This window comes from Agelaius phoeniceus, chromosome Z, assembly GCF_051311805.1.
Source record: "Agelaius phoeniceus isolate bAgePho1 chromosome Z, bAgePho1.hap1, whole genome shotgun sequence".
NCBI classification, from domain to species: domain Eukaryota; kingdom Metazoa; phylum Chordata; class Aves; order Passeriformes; family Icteridae; genus Agelaius; species Agelaius phoeniceus.
In genome coordinates this window covers 64154400-64175246 of record NC_135303.1, presented here as the reverse complement: position 1 = coordinate 64175246, position 20847 = coordinate 64154400, and the positions used below count along the sequence as shown (strand labels likewise).

Here is a 20847-nt window from a genome sequence, read left to right as displayed (position 1 = left end):
AAATAAATTGAGCTGAAGAACAGACCTCAGAGAAATCCAGGTCTGAAGTAGCTGCACCACAATTCACACAAAACACCTACACAACTTTTCATACTCAGTCAGTTGCAGGACTTTTTTTGGTTTTGTCATCATTGTGGCTGTATGCTTACTTTACTTAGAAAAGGTGTCTTGGTTGTTGTTTGGGGGGGGGTTTGCTTGTTAGGGAGCGGGGTGGTGTTTGTGTTTTTTCTTCTTTTTTCATTATAGAGCAAGTATTTCCATTACACAGTCAAAATTTTCTGATAAAATACACATTTTTATGCTAAATGCTTGTCCAGCACATTGGACATCTGGAACAAAAATGTTAAGTGCACTAAACCATTAACCTGTCTAAAAACTTTTATGGAGGTTTATGGAGGTTGGTGCTTGGGATTACCCACTCTTAAACAAATGTAAATACCAGAAAAGGAGTTTCATATAGCATTTTAAACCGCACTATTATACCTACAAGATTTGAAACACAAGTAGTTGAAATAAAGTCATGCAAAAAATTAAATATTATAATTAGACAAAACTATCCTATGTTAAGAATGGGCTTAATAGATTTTTGTATAGTTCATTGGACTGACAAGTCCTGTTTGGACAAGAGCTAGACATGACCATGACTGTTATAGAAATGATGCACCAAGATTAGATTCTTTATGGCTCAAATACTATGTAAATATATGTGATACAATAATTTAGATGACAGATTTTGCATGCCTCCATGGTCTGGGGATTTCTTTTTTAGCGAGCTATCTCTGCTGTGCAGTAAAATTGTACATCAATACACCTACTCTATCAGAGAAGCTGAGGCTGACATTCCAGACTCTTATTTTTAAAACTGCCAGAGCTTTAGCCTCTCTCTAAATAATGGGCATGTCAATACATTAAAGGGGGAAATTCACCCCTTCTTGGCTGGTATCACTTCAAAGTGTAAAATCAAGTCTGTATATTTTAAAATGAAATACAACACTTCAAATTTAGCCCATATAATAGTTTTCTTCTGTCTTTCCTGGGATTTAGAGTCATTCTGTTGTTGATACAGAACAGACATCATACTAACAATAGATGTCTTAAAAGAGTGGGGAGAGTCTCACTTCTCCTTCCCATTTGAATCTAGCTTCTAAGACAAAAACAAATCAGGATGTTAGCTCCTAACACAAGGAAGAATCCCTGTCAACACAGTCTCACCACAAGCAACAGCACTAAACACCAGCAGCTGCAATGAAACACTCCTACCTTCTCAACTGTCCCATTAATACCCAAAAGATTACACCTTCTCAAATGAGAGATTATCTCACACAGTTCAGGACACCCACACTGTCTGAAACCAAAGGCCAGACTGGGACAGTCAGAGTCATACCAATCTATACTCAGCATGTCTTATTCTCTCCAAAATTATCAATAAATATAGGCTGGAGGTCTTAAACTTTTTCCATAGTTCTGGCAGTGAGGAACATCTGAGAAAGGAATGTCTTGATATTTGAGGCTGTTTAAATATAGACATCTCACTGGATATTACATGGCAGGTTATGACCTGCCTTAAACTTGGGAAGTGAATCACTTCTTGTCAACACGGCACAGTTAAGTAAGCGTATCTGATTAACAAAGACTTCCCTAGCAAATATGTACTGTTCCTGGTGTGCACAAGGTAGTGACTACTCTTACTTCCAAAATAACAAGCAAGGGAGAAGGGGGATAAGGGGTGAAGAGAGGTGTGGGCGAAGCAGCAAGTACAGAACTGAATTAAGATGAAATATCCTGAGAGATTATACTTACATAAAATAAATATGATTAAAAAAATATGAACTACTCTTAGGAGTCAAACACGGAATACAGATCTGCCTTACGTAGCACAACATGCCAGTAGCTATAAACAGAGTTAAGAATATACAATGCATTTGGTTTTCATCTAATGATCTGCTGCAGCTGAGGAATCTGTAGAAATCTTTTCTTGTGAATATCTAATGTGATACTACAGAATTTCAAATATTAATACAAGACCAGTCTAATTTATAAGTTAAGACATGGAGGGATATATAGTGCTGTTACATATTATTATATATTATGGTATTAATAGGATAATGATACTTTATATAATACAGTTTTATATATAAAAATGTGTTTCTGCATAAATCTCTCTTAAAATACAGTTAACAAAAAATTAATATTACATCTTTAAATAATCTCAGGTATGATGAAAGTAATACCTCAAAATGAAGAAATAAAGATTTCATTGACTACAAATCATTCAAAAATCAGAATTCTGTTATCTTCATACAGATGAGTCAAGTCCAGTTGCTTAAGATGCTCAGAAATGTGTTTCACACTACAAAAATTCTTTTATTGACATATGGAAGTGCTGAATACAGAAAGATCTAGTGGGGTTTCACTAGGGTCATCTCTGTGAAGACTTCTGCTGGGTTTTAATTTTTACAAATGACCTAGATTGGTAAATTTGCTGATAATATAAAATTTGGAGGAAAACTGCATCCTTAGCAAGTAGTGAGACAAGTTTAAATTAATCCTGATTTTTTTCTGTAACTCAGTTGAGATGCAGAAACTTAAATTTAATGTTCACAAATATGAAACACTAAAAACTGAACATGAAAATAGTAAACTTGGACATTATATGAAAAGATTTATACTAAAACAAGAAATCTGATTTATAGTAAACCACAAAAAAAAAGATGGTGTATATTTCATATATTCATTTAGATATACCAAAGCAAGATAAGGAAGCAATCTAAAATTCTTTAGAATTGCAGGTTTCAGATTTGTCATGTTGCAAATTCATCTGGCAAGCTCTTGGAATATTCTGTGAACTTTTCATCATGACATTAAAAATAATGTATTTTTCACACTTAATCATTAGAGATAAAAGTGAAATTAGACTCATTTTATAGGTGAGAATTTGAAATAAATCTGAAAAATAAACAAATTTAAATCCCTCAAGTTTTGTAAAAGGATAAGGAAGTGATTTAACACATCCATACTTATCAATCAAACAGACTAACTTCAGAAATATTATTTGGTAGTAGAGGAAATTATGAAAAAAAATTTAACCACAGAAGCACTGCACAATTTGGGTTGGAAACAATTGTAAAATCCAACCCACCTGCCATGAGCAGGAACACTTTGCACTAGGCCAGGTTGCTCAGAGCTGCATCCAACCTGCCCTTGAACATTTCCAGGCTTCCACAGCTTCTCTACCTTATCTGTTGCATTGCCTCACGACCCTCATGGTGAAGAATTTCTTCCCAAGATCTAATGTAAACCCACCCTCCTTCAGTTTGAAGCCACTGCCCCTTGTACTATCATGACAGCTACCTTGTGAAAAGTCCTTCTCCAGGTTTCCTGTAGGCACTCAGGGTGCTGGAAGGCTGGAATAATGTCTTCCTGGAGAGTTCTCTTCTCCAGTGTGAACAACCTCAACTATCTCAGCCTGTTTTCATAGAAGAGGTGTCCCTGTTAAATAATACACCTAACCTGTGAAGTCTGGAAGAAAAAAAATCATATTCTTCTCCCACTTTTGACAAGAGGAGGCCAGGACAATCTCATATATAGACTAACTTCTTGTTTTTTACATTTCTTATCAAAGAATAAACTTTGTATGGAGATTACATGATCTATTACTCTGTTTTTGGTATGTTCTGGCTCATTCCTTTTAGGCTGAAAAATTGAACAAATGAGACAGATATTAGATATTAATATTAGATATTAGACATTAGATATTAATCATCATCATCAAGAACCATTCTTCTGTTGCCTATTAGAAACCTGCAGAATTTGGGCTACACCCTCAACCCTGCATCTGGGTTTGCTTAACAACTCACATATCACTGGTTTAGACAGGTGGCTTAAACAAGCTGTCTACTGTTTTGGAAACATCTATTTCGGGATTTAAAGTAATACTGCACCACAAAGAGAAGTCACATACAAGAGATTTGGAGTTCTGGATATACAACCTTTTAACGTCCTTCCTATTCGGCCCTAAGTATGTTGTCAAATAGCTTACAGAATCCTGTGGCTCTGTCAGGACCCCAGACTGTATGAACAAAATAAAAACCCACACAAATAATGCAGATGGGAAAAATACTTACATAATAAAATATATGTTTATCTGTTTTCTTTTGTAAGACAACATCAAGAAACCCATATGACTATGTCACCACATGCAGATGAGGTCAGTGGGGACCCCACGTACATTTATGTGCAAAACCCTTACACAGAGACACACAATTTCAGGAAGGTTGCTGTATTAAATTAACTTCTCCTGTTCACATCTCATTCTTCTGAACCACTCTTCTTTGGAAGAAACTGTCAACAGGGACTTTATTTCAACATTCCTTTTCCCATTTAATTTGTGGCATCTTAGAAGCAAGATAAATTTGAAGAATTAAATATTACACTATGTGTCCTGCTAACAGAAAACCACGGAACACTTGAGACCACTGGCTCTAATCTCATAAGTCTTCCATTCAATTCCGGGTCCACTCACATTTGCATTCATATAGCTTCATAAGAGATATTTACCCCCCACACAACAAGTTGCTGAGTATCTTCAGTGTACATAATTTTGTATTCTATAGTGGCAAGACAATCAGAAAGCTGTTTCCTGACAGTGCAAATATGTTTGCCTGCTTTTACTTTTTAAATTTATTTTACCTGTTTTCATTCTGCTTGCAAATATGTCTACATACATATGAACAAAGTGAAAAATAATTCATACATGCTCAAAAAAAAAGCCATGACTATCATATGTAGCAAGTTTACATTTATTTCTTCATGTAAGAAAACCAACACATTTTATCTGAAGATAACAAAGCATTCAGTTTTTTATATTATGACACGATTATCTTGAATAAAAGAAGTAACATCTAATCAGGAACTCTAAAATTCCAACTGTTATTCTCAGCATTTCCACCAGGAATCAATACTTCAGTGTTAGTTCAGGGTCATTAAGTCAAAAGTGATGTCAGATGTCATCTTCAACTGAAGATAAATGCATTTAAGAGAATTATATTTTGCCTCCTATTTTAGCAGTTAAACCCATTTTTGAATACCAAACACTCTTAAAACAAAAAAAAAAAACTATTAAAACCCCCCAAAAAACAAAATACATGCAACTTTTTATCAGCTGAATTTGTGTCTCACCACCAAAAATTGCTTGCAAGCCAATTTGTACTGATTTGTATTACTGCACACTGCATTATTTCATCTCTGCCTTTTCTATTTGTATAGAAAGCATAAGCATCTTTAATATATGTAAACCATAAAGGAGATTTGCATACAAAAGCCTGCTGCAGTACACATTACTTAAGAGCCATGTTTGCTATTTAAAACTGTTTATTTGCAGGATAGCATAACACAGGGTTCTTTTTTTGAGACAGAAATATTCTTTCCAGTTTGAGAATATTTTGAAATTAACAAGTTATTATAAACATCTGTTTATAAATTATTATAAACAGTTATTATAAACAGCCTAGTTTTACCTAAGTTTTACCTAAGTCATTTGATAACTATCAAGTTCAGTGACTAACAGCAAAAATTAGCAAGTGCCTTGCCTTTTTCTGATCTTGATCTATTAAATTGATCACATCACTGAATGGAAGGTGTCATAGTTCCACAGTGCCAGGGATCCAAGGGTTTGATGTCTCTACACTGAAAGATAAAGTCTATTTTGAAGAAAAACATATGAAATAAGCTATTTACTTATTTTACAATTTGCATTTCAAAGAGGTAAATATATGAAGATTTTACTTCCATCTTATGAGGGAAAAGAAAAAAACAAGTTATATACACTCCTGTTTCAGGGTCTTAGCACAGCTTGTCTAAATTACTTAAATAATACTAGATTTCATGATTTATAATTCAAACCATATGTCAACCTCAACTGGAAAAAAATCCATTTTAATCATGCTTTCCATACTTTCCAGTTCTTATAATTCATGTTTTTTAAAAGTGACCTTTGAAAAACAGCATAGGACCTTCTGCTTAAACTGAAGTCTTAATTAACACAAGAATTCCTGTATATAAATTAATTTAATCTGTGTTCCCAAATTATGGGCCAAACTACAAATTATTTGCAAGTCTAAGTAAAAATTATTCACAATCCTTCAGTACTTCAAATTGCTGAGTGATCTTTTAAAGTTCCATAAACTCTTTTCTCTAAACAAGGCACTCTAACAGCACAAGTAAAAATAGGCAACACCCACGTGAATAAAAAAAGATAATGGAGCAAAACAACAACAAAAAGGAAGATAATCACCCATTTATTCAAAAAAGTGTAAGTAAAGACTTTGTCTTTTAAGGAATTTTTTCCCTGAAATCAATTTGGAACCAAGGTCTCAAATAATTTATAGGTTTCATAGTAACAATCCAGGAGACAAAAGCACAAAACGTTCTTTTTAGAGTCTTACTATAAAAGAGACATGTTTGCAGCATATTTGGCCTCACTTCCATTGTGTTTACAATATGATTTGATGTGCCATGGGAATGACTAGCAGCCTATAAGGAGAATCAGCATCCTAAACGGAATTGAAAACCAACTCAATTGCTCTCCAATGACACTGGCTCATGATCACGTAACAAGAATTCACTTATAAATAAAGAATAATATTTCCATTTAGATAAGAGGCATTAAACATCACCTGATCTGTTTCAACAGAAAAAAATGTCTCAGTGTTATTTCTCACTCTCCCTAATCATCATTCCAGCACATTTCCAAGAATCTAATTATAATGCAGTATCACTGAAGGTTTTTCATGGAGCTTGCTACTGATTTCTGGTGAGTACAAAGCCCAAGGGCTCCTTAGATCATGTTGATTTTATAGTCTCTATATTCGACAAGCAGCCAGTGTGTTTTATGACGTAGACCCAGGAACCGATAAAACTAACCTGTTCCCACCTATCAAGCTACCAGAAAAAAAATATTTTTTTTCTTGCATTATGAGAGAGACTATTGTTAAGTCAGCTACTTATCCCTGCAATTACATTTATTAGAAGGAATTGTTAGAGATTTCTGGCAGTGATTTTCATAATTAAGATTGTGGTTTTTTTCTATGGCCCAAAATTAAGCAGGTGGGATAGTATATCCAGAGGTGGAATCATCATCCCTGGAAGTATTCAAAAAAATCCATGTTGATATGGCCCTTGAGGACATGGCCTAATGGTGGTGATACTCGGCTGATGTTTGGGCTTAATGATCTTTCAGGTCATCTCTAGCCTAAAGATTCTAGATGTAAGGCACTGTCTGTCCCACAGTATTTCAGGTCAAAACAGAACTCAGTGCAATATTGTAAGTTTCTGTAAGAGTGTGTATGTACAGTAAACTTTTACTTAACTTACCAAATAACAAAAAGTTGTTACTTCTTGAGACATGTAGTCAAATAACTAAGTCTATGTTAGCAAGTCAGGCAACAGAGTGTGGAATAATCCAAGATGCTGCCAGAAAACAAAACAATTTGCAATTTACAATATAACTACAACCATACTGTCATCTTCAAGATGTAAAAAAGAAAAATTACTACTTTAATTTAAAAAATGTTTTGAATGGCTATTTCTTCAGTAGCTAGTAGATTCTGCTCTTTTTGTTTACAGACGTGACAACACAAAAAGCATTGTGAAAAGGAGGAAACCACTCACCCAAATTGTGTCAACTTTGTCTGACTACTTACATTTTCTAGGTAGTGATGAACTTGCATAAAAGAAGCACATGAAAAGGTACTCTTGCTTTATTAGCTATGCCAGCTGGGCTCAGCTGTCCTCTGATTAACATGGAGGCCATTATTCTGTGACATTCATATTTGCATGTAAACTGTACCTTCGGACCTAAGTATTGCTGGCTCTTCTTATTTTATATATCATCTGTGCTTCCACTGCAACTATTTGACTTATGTAACATGCTGCTATATTTAATAGTGATCTGTGCCTTTCTAGTGCACACATACTTTAATTTCCAATTTTTGAAATCTTTCCAAAAATTTCATAGTGGAGGGAGGAAGAGGAGCATTCTATGTGTCAGTCTTTCCTCAGAAGCATATATAAAAATCATGCTATAGCCTTCTCCAAACAGAAAAACCCTGCTGACTAGCATGAAAATATATTTTAAAAAAATAAAACTAGTACTTAAATTAATATAGTATCAACTCACTGGAACAGCTTACATTTTGAATAGCTGCATTTTGAAATATGCATAATTAGAATAATGGAGATTTCTTTTGTATTGTCACTAGTTCTAACACTCTAAAGATGTTTGCTTTCAAATACCACTGTGAAAATAAATAGAACGTACAATTATATCTCATCTTACAAGAGTTATTATAATGTTGAGTTAACATTACAATTTGATATTTTGTGGAAACTGTTTCACCATGAATTTACACACAGTGTACATTACACTAATTTCCTTTTTTATTGCAGTTTTGTGAATAAAATTTGCCTGTGGCTATGTGGATATACCAATCTTATTAATTTGTGTTTTTATAATCAATCTATAGTTTAATATGAATTGCAAATTTCTAAGGGCTAAAAAAGGCCTCCTGAAACTACCTTTGAGGAGCGATGCAACAAGACTTAATTCCTGGTCCCAGCAGGGAAGGAAAAAATTGTGCCATTCCTCCAGATTCCTGTCCACTGCCTTCCATTTGAGACCTTTATTGATGGAAGGCACAAAGTAACTCTTGTTAGAAGCAGTGTAAGTCTAGCACTGCAATACTCTTATGATTGGTTATCTTTTCTTCATAAAACTGCCCTATCTGGTACTTTCTGTAACTCCTCTCTTATTTACAGCTCAAAATACACAGCAGCTCTATGGGCAAGTAAAGTGCTATCGGGATATAGAGACAGATGTGCAGGGTAATACAAGTCAATTAAAACTTCAGTTACTGTTCCAATAATGCCTGGACATGTCGGTCACACTTGGGTTTCTGTGGGTTTAGTTTTGGATTTTCCCCCCCTGGAAAAAGGAATAGACACCTATATAAATTTTTAAATGCCTTGTTTTCAGATTTTACAAGTTATCATTCCTACAGGGCTATACTGGATAAAAATCAAATTATGCTTGTAGCTCATCTTTTTCTTCTTCACTATCACACATTAATATCTTTTACAAGTAACATCTTAGTTCCCTCTTAACACTGCTAAAACCCCAATTTAATAGCAAAGCAAACAAAAAAGTGCTATATTGTTTACTCTGCTTTTATATTTGTCCTTGAATATTAAGCAACAAAATAAAATCTACTTCCTCTGAAATTAACAGTGTGGTCTTTCTGTCAACCATAAGGTAAAGTCATTATTATTATTATAAACATAATTATTATACATCTTCCTTATTATCCCCCCAAGTTATAGCTGCCTTTCAACTTTTATTTGATTCAGACATAAATGAGAACAAAATATAATATAGTACTTTTGGAAACATTGAGTGAGGTTAAGTCATGAAAATCTCAAATTGACATATTTTATTTTTGGTTTCTTTCCCTAAGATGCTAAAGAGCAGACAGGCAGCGAATCACCATAGACAGATGTTACAGTTTGCATAAACCGGAATTCCACACTACAAGGATGAGGGATATATATTTTCATGAAATTAGATGAAGTAATATAAAGTTTTTCTTGGATCCTTTTTTTCTGCTTATGAAGCTTCTCTATTCTTTGTGATTATAAGGATAATTTCGGAAAATCTCTTCATCTACTGATCATGGAAAATGTTTCTGGCTCACAAACAAGATCTATACTATTGCCTTTATAAAGCCTTGATAGATGGAGATCTCCATCTCTAAGAGTCATCTCTCATGCATGCTAGTTGCAATACTCTTTTATTAAGCTGAACACTTATATTTCTTTTTCAACAATCATTTAATGAGCATAATATCCAAGTGACTTCAGTAAATCCCAAACTTTCTGTCCAAACAAAATGCCATCAAAAGTTAGATACAAATAGTATTATCACTGTAAGATTTATCCTATCAACTCTGCTTCTACACCAAAATCAATAATCCTGACCTCAAAAGAAAATATTACTGCCAGTAATCTTTACTGGTTGCATAATGGTCAAAATGTCAATAATACAAAAACAGAAAATACACCTCAGTATAATTATATTACACTGATCCCTAGGTCCATCTTTCTTTCCAAAATCAGGAAAAGGTGACCTACCAAAGTAGCAAATAAAAAAAGGCGGTGTGACACTACACAGTTCATCACATTAGTCTCAGAGGCACCAGCATAGTGTCAGAGCAGGAAAGCACAAAAGTTGATTCTGTGTATGGACTATAATTAGCAGCATAAGATTTTGGACTCCATCAATTTGTACATCATTGACAAAAAGAGGAAAAAATTATGACAAAACAAGCAAACAAAACCCAACATATAAGCTTGTTTCCAAATTTGAAGACAAGAATGTCATTTTCAACATGCGCAGATTCATACATGCATGATAGGATTTCTAGGATGTCTCCAAAATATAATTAATCTAATTATGCTGATAGCTAAGCACAAGTGTTGATTAAGGGAGCTCTGTTAGCATCAGATATAATTAGCATAACATGAAAAAATCCTTGCCTTTGGGAAAGGCAAGGAGGGAAGGCAAAGTTCTAGATACAACATCAGAATATAGACATGCACAATTCATAATCCTGAATGCAAATGAACATGCAATTGTATATGTTCTTTGCTTTCTGAAATACTTGTATGGGACTGGCTGCATTTGTTCCAACATTAGCCTAGCACTGAGCAACTACCTGAGGGCATCTAAAAGGCTTAAATCACCTATGGTCAGGCGACTAAAACTTGAACCCAGTGGTTAAGACAGTGTCGTCTGACTTGACACTGCACCAGAGAGCTGAATAACATGACTGTTGCTGAGGATTTCTTCCATTTATGTTATCCATTTTCTACCCTCACTTCCTTTCCTTCCTCATCATACTTCTTTTAACAATTCCTTTTTTTTTTTTAATATACAATGAAACATAAATTGCAATTATTTTTTTTCACAATGCCTAATTTAAGTAACCAAGAAATGTTTGGTTAAATAAATGTCACAATTCATGTGTTTTTTAATTTTTTCAGCATTGACAATTTATAAAATTAACAGAACACACATATTCAGGGACTGTCTTCTTTCCCCATCCAGTTCTCAAGCCAACCAAGACCTGTCAGAGCAGTGGAGGAGGAAAAAGAGACGTAATCTTATAACTGCACTTCAGTGTTACTCAAAGACACTAACACACCTAAACTCACCCCAAAATTCATAAATTTCCATTTTATTGATTCTGTAGCAGAACTCTATCAGTTACTTTATCTCTTCACCTACACGAGGAAGCATCTGATATTTACATAAGCTGAAGTGTTTTCTTTCCCATTTTTATCAGTTTGGGAAAACACAAAGTAGGTTGAGGACATCACTCTTAAAAACAAATTCTTACCCCAGAAGGGCCACTATGCTTAGGATCAGTGAGGGAGAGCAGAAACCTAAATTATGATCTACTTTAAAAATAATTAGACACTCTAGCTGTGCTACAGCCTTCTGCAAAGGAAGAGTAGAAAAAAATGGGAAGATGGGGAAGAGTGGAAAAGGCTGCTTCCATGCTGAGAGAAAAAAGATGATTCTGAGCAGAAATATATTTGGATACTTTTCAATTTATCATTTCATGTAGAATATGACAATGAAAATATCCAGGGATTGCATTTCCACACATACAGAGACCTGTGGAAACCTAAAGTTGATGATGAAAAGCAGATGCTGCAGCACAATTATTTTTGTTAAGCCAAATACAAAGATCACTTTTCTCTAATAATCCTAGAATAGAAAATAAAGAAACAAACAAAAACCTATTGGGGGTTTTCAAATTAAAGAAATTTTAAAACAGGACAAATCATGCATTTTGGTTAGGTCAAGGGAGCACAACCTGTATGAAAGCTGCTCAGGAAATTTTTTAATTCTAGATTTTTTTTCCTTAGTACAGATTGTCCAGAAAAAAGAATAACAGCAAAAACACAACAAAATAATAATAATTAAAATAAAAATCAAAAAACTCAAATCACATTTCCTGACCATTTTATTCCATCAAATGGCGTCCAGCAGATATCATTATTTTTTTTTACTACTTTGCCTCTTTTCTCCATTAGAATGAAGAATTGAAAACAAATGGCACAGGAAGCCCATTGCACTTTGTTCTACAAATGCAGAATATATTAATTTGAAATACTTCCCTTTTGAATTATTTCCCTTTTTCTCCAAGTAACATTTATTGTGTGCTGTTTATCCAATTATCACTGACAAACTTAATTTTGCCGAAGATTTTCACAGATATGGGTAGCATGGTTAAGAATATTTGGTTACCCAGGTATAGTGACCTTCATATCTTTTGGCAGCTCTTGAAGTTTGCTGTCCATTGTACACTTTCCAGCTGATGCATTTGACAGAAGAATTTCCAACCTCACTGACTGATTGTTGCTTCAATGAATTGTCAGAGGACACTGCATGTACATGGAAGAAGAGAAGTCAAATCAACCCACTCTAACGCCTACACACTGAAAAAACAGGCAAATAAATTTTTGCAGCTTTTCAACTATAGCTTCCCAGTATTCTTAGGAAAAAAGAAAAACAAAAAAAAAGGAAGATTAGGACAAATTGTGTAAAAAAGCCATCAGTATATCTTTCACTCATAGGGAGAAAGGAAAATTTCACAGAATATTTGTGCATAAAACTGAACAAATGGCTAAATTATTCAAAGGGGAACACAGGTTATCACTACATTAATGCAACAGTTCTACTTTTCTCCTTATTTTTTGTTAAGTACTCCATTTGGTATGCTAATGATGCCAGACCATAACTACTGATGTCAAATTTGAAATTAATGAGCTTTGCTGGGCAGATTTCTGTTTGTGAAGGAATACCAATGGTTAATATGACTTTTCATTAGGAATATTTCTATGAATGATATGCACACAAATTATACTAAAGGTTATAGGCAATGAATTATTTGAAACTCACTTTTATGACTTATCTGTACCTACAATTTTTAGAAATTTATAAGCATATAAAAAAAGTTAGCCGAATTTTCTATCAAGGAGAAACTTTTGGCATATTCTTAAATACTTCTGCTAACAAATGTAGGATATGTCAGTAATAATGATTTAATGTTGATCAAACCTCTCCCAGCACATTCCTCCCCATCACACGAATTTTTCAGGTCTCAAGATCTCATCAAAATATATTTCAAGTCTGATTTCTTTTGTTATAAACTTTAATATTCTAGTTACATGACAGTTTGGGAGTTGGTTTGTACTACTAATGCATCAGTATGGTAACATCACGGTGAAAATGCACAAAAATTAAGTCAAAAAACCACACACTTCCTTCAGGAAAACCTAGATAGAGAAAAGTATCAGCTGTAATTTTATACTATTATGTTTTCTGATAAAGACAAAACTCTTTATGGTTTTCTATCTCTCTGAAGAAGCCTGAGAAAGCCATCTGGCAAGCCTCAGTTCCAATAAGTAAGGGAAAGCAACTCATGCTAAGACACAGACAGTGCACATGCATTCTTTCCATTGAGAACTGCTGATGCTTTGAGCTTTGCCTCACAGCATCAGAGCACAGTCCTTTTAATTTAAAAGAAAATCTTTCAAACTAAGATCATGCACCACCCTGTAAGATTTTTCCTGATTGTTAAATGGATGGGATGGATATCCTTATGTCATTTTACCCAAATCAAGGGCAAGTCACACATAGTTTTAGTTTATCTTTTTGTTACTGCCAGTAATTCTGTAGCTACCTAAGTAAGACTTACATCACTGCTCTACCTTATACTTATGCACAAGAATTCAGAGTATGTTGTGCTTCATCAGACGTTGAATACAGAACTAGCTTTAAGGTTAAAATGAAGTCCTTCAACATAGATTAAAAATTTGTACAATAAGTATTCTTATTTAAATCCTGCTTAGAAAACAAAAAAATCATATACTAAAAATTAATATTCTATGTTAGATCTAAGTACAGTTAGTTACAATACAGAAAACTTTTTTTTTTAACTAAAGACTGAAGAAAAACGCATTTGACTAAAAGAACAAGCAGAGTGAGGAGAACACCAAACTACTTTAAATGCTGGTTTATGTAGTACAGGGGCTGGTGAGACGTTATGCCTTGCACCACAATGAAGGGTACATTTTAAGTGTGTAGGGGTGAGACAAAGAAAGAATGCGTCAAAGCTAGAGCAAACTTACTTTGCCTGACATACTCCCACATTGACTGTTAAACTGCTGCATAAGAGTCTAAAAATCACTTCACTTTCAGACTACAGTAGATGCAATTGTTCTTATGCAGTTACTTCTGCTGCAGTACCCTTAAGAATTACTGTTCCCAGAAGACAGATTGGTGTACACTTCCAACCTGCTGCCACCAGAGGACCTTTATTCAGGCTGGTCACCTTAAATCAATCATCATCGTGAAGCAATTGAGCTGTCACCCATGACAAGCTCACCAGCTGGGAGGACCACTCTGGAAATGTGAGCCCACCTTACCCTCACAGTTTCCATGAGAATTGGAAGAGCTAAATAATCCCACTTCCCATTAAGCCCATGAGTCCTCCTTTATGTTTACAGACAATCACCCCAGCTGAAGCAGCTTCCCCCTCAACCCACCTTTTCACTGCAAACGAAAAGCATATGCATTTAACATTTCAGTGCTGGGCAGTATAACACATTTTGCAAATGAACTAGGTAACCTAAAACCAAATAAAAAGCAGCATCCTGGATAAAGAGTGATTTCCTGAATGCCATTGTGTACAGCTCTCATTTTTTAAATTCAAAAGAAAAGCAGAATGCACCATATGCACCAAAACATCACCTTACCTTTTGAGATGCCATCCTGAAATATATGAAAAATTCAGTTTAAGCAGCTTTTCACAATGGGATGAAACACAAATATGGGACTGCCTGATGTAGAAAAACATTTTTCTAAACCAAATATTTAGACAAAGCAGAGTACTGGGCCTGTAATATGTATCTATCTGTTAATTAGCAACTATATGAGCTCATGCTGCTTACAGCTGGAACAAATCCCCTACAGCATTCTCAGGGAAATCATCGGACAATTCAGAGCCTTCTTCATATTGCAAACATACACATCTAGAATTCTCTTTTCCAAACACATCTCCAAAATCTTAATTTTACTTTCAACATAGTCTAAGTAACATAATTTGGAAAGTAAAATAGTATTTCAAAGAACTTTAAAGGCATTTGAAGCATGACTTTATTCAGGAAAACTTTAAAACATACTAGTATTTTGATCAATTTCACAGTGTTGCTGGCAGAAATTTTATAAAACTGATTTTAGAAACCAGATTCTGCAGTAGATAATCAGTTAAAATTTTATACAACTAGATCTTCATTTTATGTATTGACAAGAAAAAACCCACTTTTTAGAAGTGGCTACAAAGTTGCCAATAAAGAAATATAGAATGTAAAGAATACAATTTCTTACACAATAGTCTTCACTTAATAAAGCATATTTAACAGAATAGAAATGTAAGATAAATAGGATCATTTCTGCAACTATTGACAACAAATGAAAATAGATGAGTAATTCAGCCTTTATATTGACCATAAAAGTAGTAAATTTGCAGCAATTTTCTGTTTATTGCTAGCTTTTCTGTTATTGTTTCGTGCTGGATCTTACAAAAGAAGCTACCAGAACGGATAAACTGAAAATCAAACAGCATCTAAAAGCATTAAGAATGATTAAAAAATCTCCCAGTATGCATTCCTTTTGCCTGTGTGTCTGTTTCCTTCTCGTAGTCATTATTTTCAAATATATTTGTCATTTGAGAATTAATTCATGCCTACTGCCTATTTCCTACTAGAATTTGTGTTTGCTACTAAGTATTTTTTATCACAATCAAATATGTCCAAAACCTTATACTCTAACTGCACTTCTTGTCAATACTTTGCGACCCCATTTCTATCATTATGTTATCACTATGACACAATGTCCCTTGCCAACTTTGTCAGAGTTTGCTAGGATTATAGCTGCAATACTTCAAGGTGGAAAGTCGACAAGAAAAAGGGGTAACATAAAATCTCTTTAAGAAGTACTAATGACCTTATAATGTATGTGTGGAAAACAAAACAAAATAAAACGCCACATATACAGGCATTCTCCAGCTCATTTGAATCTGAGCTCTTTCTATGGCCTTTTCACTTTTTTTTCTATTTTAAAGAACACCCTGAACATCTCTTCCTCCTTAGCCATTTTCCACACAATCCTTATGGCTACTAATGAAGGAAAAAACTTACTTTCCTTGAGTACAGTTATCAAAATCCAAAACCCTAAATTATAGAACATCCATATAAATGTCACTGTTAAATTTATATTTGCTGGTTATGAGGTCTTTAAAGTGACAGTAAATCAATAGAGCTTATTCTGATTATGTGAGATTCAGGTACCAATCTGTTTTTGTACTAAACAAGCTTTGGACTGATGAAAAGTATCAGTGACCTTTTCCTATATGCTGAACTCACTTGTTTTCCTGTTAAGCCAACAATGATACCTTTGTTTCTCCAACTAGTTACAGTACTTCAATTCTGTAGAATTATTACCCCTATACACACAAAAGTCATCAATGCTTTGTAAATTCTTGAAAGAGCACAGAGAAACCAAGATTAAAGTATCAGCGTATTACTTGATATTTATAACATTCCCCATTTTAAAATAGTTTGTGCTATCAAGCAGTATGTTTGTTTGTGTACTGTCAGTTTCTTCAGCAAAGCCACATTTAGCAAAGAACAAAGAAGGAAACATTTGCGTTATTTTTTCATCAGACTTTATCACCACAAAGTTTGGTGAGAGTTCAGTATATTAAGTGATTAATATTGACAATGTTTGTTGGCTTTGGCTTCTGAAAACTAATGCAGGTATCTAGGATTTTACTAGTAAGAAATCTTAAATATGCACATACCAGAGGAATTAATCGTTGATTCCCTGTAGACTGCTTATATATTTCATCAGACTATTATCTGATCTGAATAACAAGAACAATTGCATAATAAACTACATTACTGCTGACACATCCAACTTTGTTATATCAGTTATGTATTTGCACAGCAATAGGTGTTCATAAAGTCCTCTCTTGTTTCTTCTGAATCAGACTGACCCAGTTTGACATTTGCCTATGCCAAAAACTCATAATTGTACCTGAATATATAATCAAGTACAATATGTATCACATTTAATTGCCAGGATTTGGCACAGGTCATTTCCCACAGTAGTAATTACAGCAAAGGTGAAGTATGTTTTGAGTACTTTTTCATATAGATTCTAAAGTATTGCCACAACATATCCTAGATTAAAGAAAATCCCAAAGACAAATTATGAAGACTGTGCTCCAACTAATAAAGACATTGAGTACATAGACATTTGAGCTAAACTAGACAACATAGTTCCTGTCTGGTTAGTCATATGTAAAATTTTTTTTTTTTATTTTTTTTTTTCAAATAGACACACTGTTAGACATTCAACATTGCTGCATGTTTAGGGCCACCTAGCAGAACTGAAAGCTTAGCCTAATAAACTTCACTGCATGCAGTCTCAAAACAGTTCATGCAAATTAGCTGGATATATTATTTTAATGTGCTGTCCACAGGGAGTACAACACAGCAATGAGCCATGTCAAATGTTACTAAGTCATTTAGAAAAAAGTGAGTAAAAAGCGCTTTTTTTTTAACTGAAAGGTAAATTCATAGTACTAAAACACTATCAGTAGGATTCCTTACTAAGTCAGAAAATGTGTTATCCTTTAATTAAAAGTTCATGAGTTCATGGGGTATTTTTCCTGTCATAAATGGCAATTACCAAAAGACTACTTTAATGCAATATGAAAGTCGCCCTGATTCACTGTCTAAGAACTTGCACCCAATGCTCTGTAATTCCTTCCTAGCTCTAAGATTATGAATACCTGAAAGTAAGTCTGAATGTCATCCATCTGCTACTGCAGATTTAGTCTTTCCTGCTTGTGTCACAATTTCCTGAGTAAATTTTGCTCGTTTTCTTTACTGTTGTGACATAAACTACTTTCTTTACTTTAGGAAGAAATGCATTTGATTTGACCCTGATAAACTTTCACTCCTAGTGACATTCATTAGTTGTGACTGATTTTAAATTACACCTGAAAGTGCAATATGAAATTCACATTTCGAAGTTTAATAAAATGCATTTGTAAGTTCATGTTTAATGGCTTCTAACAGCACTACTTTATTCTGATTAGGTGAACAGTAAAGACATAATATATATGATATTTGAGTTGTATTGTTTATTTACAGTAACCACATTATTCTGAATTTGTACAGTAAAATAACCCATATTTGCCAAGAATTTGTAAAGACACAATTTTAATTTATTCTAATTCAAATCCACATTGTCCCTACAACAGATACAACACATGAAGAATTTAAATCCAAGTCCATTTGGCCGGAATAGAGAAAAAATGCTGAAATGCTATTGATTCCTTTCAGTACATTCAAAAACACCTGACTCAACTGTATTTCTACTGACATAACACTGAGGTTTTATTTAGATATTAGCAAACATGAGCAAACGTTTTCATTGCCATACCTGTCATTGTTATTTCTTTTCTCTACCTAGGAAACAGTTAACCCTCAACTGCTAATACTAGCTGTCTCCCTTAGCAGAAAAGCAGCAAATGTCGATAACGGGTCCACTGTCCCAAGAGAAATAACGCCTGCAAAAGTTCTCTTTCCCAGATGCAGATATATTTAGTGCTGAACAACACCTAACAGCAGACACTTCATGACATACATTTATATGATCTTCATACCTTCTGTTAACTCTACAGCTCAGCCAGCAAACCTCAGTTCCACTGCTCATGACACCCTTTTAAATGAGTTTATCTTTTTGTTTCCCCTAGATCTTTCTCACCTATCGAAAACAGTGCCATCAGTACTTTTGAATATGCCCTATAAAAGCCCTTAGAAAGCAAAGCTGTTGTCTAGAACTGTCATCCTCATCAGAAGAAAAAATTTACATACAATTTATACATATAGAACTTGATGAAAAATTTAAGAACTTCAGAGACATGGAGTAAAAATGCTTACAATTGAATGCAGACAAATATATCTTAGTATCTATAACTCAGGCACATTTTATATTAAACTGAATGTCCTGTCACCTGCCATTGCTTTGCAGGTCAGACCATTCTGCAGACCCCTCCTGAGGGAGTATCTCTTTGTTTAGATTTTGTCTGTATTCTACCACATACCTACACCTGCACTGAAGTATGACATTATACAATACTTGCCACACTCAGTTTCTTTAAACAACTATTCACCTTCAATTTTCTTCACTCATAAAAAACCAGAAAACCACTAAATGCACCTTCCCACTAAAAACAGTTCCAAGTTACCACGGCCAAGTTTCTCTCTGACCAGAACAGTAACCTGAAAATAGAAATGCATGCACATATATATACACACGTATATACACATATATAAAGATATGTGTGTGTGTCTGTGTGTGTGAGAGAGAGAGCATATGTATGTGTGTGCATATGTATGTGTGTGAATGCTACGAAAAAGTCTGGATAAGCCCGAGGACATAGGGACAGTAAGCAAGCACAGAGAATTTACTTACTAATGCTGTCCACTCGGACCTCTTTGGAAACCTGAAGGAGTCTCCGCTTTCCCCTCCTGCCAGTCAGGCGCCGCGTTGTGCCCCTAGTCCACACAGGCCCAGAAGGAACTGCAAAGAGAGAGAAGCACATGCCCCATCAGGCAGTACTGTTTTGATGGGATCCAGCTCCGCTGCCGCTAGCTCCTGGGGGGTAACCCTGTATTCAGAGCTGACTCCGACAAGAGTCATTCTTCCAAAGATTTTTTTTTACAGTGATTTTAAATACCTAAATAAATAAATAAAAAAAAAGGCTTCCCGGGGCTCCTTCCCCTTAAAATTTGCGGGGGGAGGGGGTCTGTGGGGGGGTGGCGGGGAGGTGAGAGGTAAGGTACCTGCAACTCTCTCCGATGAGGCCGGCAGACAGAGAGGGAGGGAGGAAAAGAGCGACGAGAGGGAGGAGAGAGGGAGCGAGCGAGGGGTGGGGAGGAGAGGTGGGGGGTGTGCGTGTGTGCGTGTGTGTGTCTGTGTGTGTGCGGGGCGGGGGGCGCTGGAGCGGCTCTCGGTGCGAGCACTGCCGTCTGCAGGCGGGCGGCGAGCGGCCCGCAGGGCTGCGAGGGCCGGAGCTCCCCGCGCTCCCCGCGGGGCCCCGCGCAGCCCCCGCCGCCGCTCAGCCCGCTCCCCTGCATTTCCTTACCGAGCCACTTGATGGCCGGCAGCGGCGGCAGCCCCCCGGCCCCGCCGCAACTTTGGCGGCCGCGGAGCCACGCCGCCCCCGCGGAACTGGGGATGGGCAGGTGCCGGCCGCCAGGTGCCGCGCCGGCCGCTGCCCGCGGAACTTTGCGCCCGGCGGAGGGTGAGGGGCCGGGCTGGGGCACTGTGAGGGTGCGGCGGGGGCTGCTGAGCCCCGCGTGTTGGCGCCGCAGCCGCGCAGGGAGCCCGGCGCCGGGAGCGCTCCGCCACCCGCCTCCCCCGGCGCTGCCTCCTCCCACCGCGCTCCCCGGCGTGTGCGACAGGAGCGAGCTCCTCGATATTAATAATAATAAGCCAGATCTCTACCTTCCTCTCGCCCTGAGAAAACAATTAATAATGCATTAAAATAATGCACCTTTAAAGCCACCGGCTGGCGATAATAAAATAATGTTACCACTACTTAAGAGAGAGCTGCTGTGGATGTGGTGGCGAGGCACGTTTTCCTA

General features: G+C 35.9%; 1 protein-coding gene across 45 annotated transcripts in view; it reads right to left on the bottom strand.

The window, feature by feature from the left end:
- PTPRD (protein tyrosine phosphatase receptor type D) overlaps nucleotides 1-20466 on the bottom strand; it is a 1163353-nt gene extending 1142887 nt beyond the window's left edge. For 27 of the 45 annotated variants that reach the window (XM_077171996.1, XM_077171995.1, XM_077171993.1 and 24 more), the window contains exons 1-2: nucleotides 20044-20166; nucleotides 19673-19780 (exon numbers count right to left, since the gene is read on the bottom strand). The gene's annotated coding sequence lies outside the window, so the exon portion shown is untranslated. Of the gene's footprint in view, nucleotides 1-19672; nucleotides 19781-20043; nucleotides 20167-20345 lie in introns of those variants that run through there. The other 18 variants (XM_077172027.1, XM_077172023.1, XM_077172025.1 and 15 more) reach the window with 6 other exon arrangements.
- Between the last annotated feature and the right edge of the window lie 381 nt (nucleotides 20467-20847).